This window comes from Opisthorchis viverrini (assembly GCF_000715545.1).
Source record: "Opisthorchis viverrini unplaced genomic scaffold opera_v5_136, whole genome shotgun sequence".
Taxonomy (NCBI): Eukaryota; Metazoa; Platyhelminthes; class Trematoda; order Opisthorchiida; family Opisthorchiidae; genus Opisthorchis; species Opisthorchis viverrini.
Genome location: NW_008751793.1, coordinates 225,086 through 228,555, shown reverse-complemented (window position 1 = coordinate 228,555; position 3,470 = coordinate 225,086).

Sequence of the window (3,470 nt, the reverse complement as noted above, 5' to 3'; positions counted from 1 at the left end):
ATCATCATCATCATCATCATCATCATCATCATCATCATCATCATCATCATCCAAATCATCATCATCATCATCATCCTCATCATCATCATGATCATCATCTTCATCATCGTCATCATCATCATGATCATCGTCTTCATCATCGTCATCATCATCATCATCACCTTTCCTCTTCAAGGTTTTCTGCTGATATGCCGCTTGAAATTCCTCTGCCTGTCTCTAAAACCTCGGGGTCAAAATGCTCCAGAGACGTTCCTTCACAAACATTGAATATGTGGACGATGTTGCTCTCCTTGGTTCAGATCCTTCCCAAATGCCGCATGGTTTGGCGCATACTACACACCTGCAAAGTGTAAAGTGATACTACCGGGTGGAATCAATCCCAAGCCTCATGCTTGCAGGTGAACCAATCGACGGGGTAGATGAATTTGTTTACTTGGGCAGCTGTATGGATTCCGGTGAACTGGCTGGAGATGAGATCATTTCTCGAATCGGAAAGGCCAGGACGGGTTTTGCCAACATCTGACAACGTATAATGCCGATATGACGTCAGTTTGTCTATCAAGGACAGGGTGTCTAAACTATGGCAGTCCAATCCATACTGCTTTATTGATCAGAGACGTGGTCCCTACGCGCAGCGGACCTATGAAAGATGTCAGTGTTTGACAATTGGTGTCCCAAAGCAGTGGTCAGTTCGGGTAGAAACAGCGAATTAGTATTGCTCATGTACGCCAGATGGTCTTAGGAAGAAGGAACTCTTCCGTGATAGATGAATTAATCACGCTTCGTAGGCTACGCTGGTTAGCTCATGGACTCTGCACGCCAGAAGACCATCTGCCTCGCAGCGTCCTTTTCGCCATGGTCTGAGGAGCGACCGAGATATGGACAGTGTGTGACCTGGCAACGAAGTATAAAACACTAGCCAGTAAATTTAGTCGGGTCAACAACTGCTGCCTCCCTGGATTGGGACTCCGGAACCCAACTCAGCAGTGACGCTGGCAGAAACGACCCAACCGCGCGGTCAGTAGCGCTGGTGCATCAAAGTCATTGCAATCAATACGTAGCCATGCAGTTCCTGGACTAACTAAACATATCCTCGTCTCCAATGCTTGGCTGTATGCCCCACGGTTTCCAGTGTTTGGTGATCGAAGCTTTAGTAGTTGGAGCCAGTGTACTCATGGAACATGGTTTTCGCTGATAAACTGAAATGACCTGAATGCAAAAACCTACAGCGTGTTTTCAAACCTCAAAACACAGCATGTCACCTTCAGGAAGACTCATATTCAGGGGGGAGCTCCCAAAATCTGGTAAGTTTCAATGATTGGTCACTTCTGGAAGACGATCAACCAATGATAACGTTCCACAGGAGACCAACCGTGTGTAACCTCTTCTGTGGGTGATTTTTACGGTGGATGGAGAAAAATTTCAACAAAAATAACACCAGTCACTTGAAGTAACTCTTTTTTCTGATGGGATTGTCCCTATACCCGAATGATGCACTTAATGGACCGTATGTTCGCTGGAATCATTTTCAGGCAAAATCTCAGTGGGCCAGATTGAAATGGCCTCTATTTGGGGGAGTATCCTTTGGTGGGAGGATTCGCTGGGAGATCAGAGTATATTCAACAATACTATCAGCTCATCAAGTGAACAGCAATTGGTGCGTAGAATAGAAGGGAACAGAATACAAGAATCGTTTCCTTTTTTTACCCAGCAACCGAATTCTTACAGCTCTGTCCATGGGGAAGGAATGAACGCAAAGAACCCACTTAAGGTGTGCCAGACACTTCCATCGTACTATGAATAAGCACAAGTTTTGATCACCAGACTGAGAACAAATAAAGCAAAATGTGAATAAGACAACAGGGATTCATGGTCTGTACAACCAGGGACAGTTATCGATACTACTTATAGGGTTACTGAAAACTCCTCAGCAACTCACTGCAGGCTTCATCCACCCTGTGAGTAGTATTGAAACCCGTTATGGTAGTTTGTATATCAAAACTGAATCATGAAATGACATTTGGGCAGCAGCTGAGATCCGAGTGATTTTCAGCTGAGTCTGAGATCAACACCAACTTGATTCGCTGTAAATGACGGTGTCTCTGTTTCAGCGAATCGTTGCACAGCTTCTCAAGTGACTGGTGTCAAACAATCGGGACATCATTTTTATCCTGAATTTACTGCGGGATCTAGAAAATTCCGTCAGCTCCGTAGGCCGGTTTTCGTACCGGTGGAATTAAAACTCCTCTTGTATTGTCGCACCCTGAATACCTATATAAAAACACAGCGAGAGCCAGACCCTTTTTGTCCGAGGCTCGTAAACTTCGGGGACGATGTGTCTGGAAATCAACTCAACTGCGTCCCTTCTCCTTGCACCTGTTCACTCTTCCGTATTTCGGTGAAAGTTGATTCCATATGAGCTCACGAGATATGCATCCCGCAGCGAATCGTTGCACAGCTTCTCAAGTGACTGGTGTCAAACAATCGGGACATCATTTTTATCCTGAATTTACTGCGGGATCTAGAAAATTCCGTCAGCTCCGTAGGCCGGTTTTCGTACCGGTGGAATTAAAACTCCTCTTCTATTGTCGCATCCTGAATACCTATATAAAAACACAGCGAGAGCCAGACCCTTTTTGTCCGAGGCTCGTAAACTTCGGGGACGATGTGTCTGGAAATCAACTCAACTGCGTCCCTTCTCCTTGCACCTGTTCACTCTTCCGTATTTCGGTGAAAGTTGATTCCATATGAGCTCACGAGATCGGAAATGCATCCCGTGGGAATCTAACGTCATCTGATTGCACAATACAAACCAACGGTGTTGCGAACTACAGTTTGAACCGGCCTCGGAAAGCAGAGGTATGTGGACACAATAAGTCGAATTGTGTAGTCTAGGGTAACATAACTCACCCCGAACAATAAATACCCTCCAACTGGAATCAGTGATCAAACTGGGTATTCAGATGACTAATTGCCTCCATATTACCTCATTCCAACCACGTTAAATTGATGATAAATCTACAGTTCTCAACAGGTAAAACTCCACATCGGATCATATCGAGAATGAGCTACCTCCCTCTCTCCTTATAAATACTCAGTCATTCTTGTTGTCTGAGAAGGGACCATCAAAGACTTGCGAAATATGGTGTCTTCTGGGGGCACCCTGAAGATGTCGTCCCTCAAAGCGGGTCAGATTCGGTTCTTCATCGATAATATTAGCCGTTCTCTTTAAATCTCGGACATGTATTTACAATAAGTGGTTTCCGAAGCTGACCAATCCGGACATCATCATCATCATCGACAGCATGACATCAGTGTTCAACACCGATGCTTCACTGCCGTATGACCATGATTTATGTGAAAGCCTTATTGTGAAAAAAAGAGTAAAAGTGGACGGGGGAGGGACTTAGTGCTAGCTTAACACAATCATTCCGAGGTGCCTACACCTCCAGACATTTACTCAGGCAATC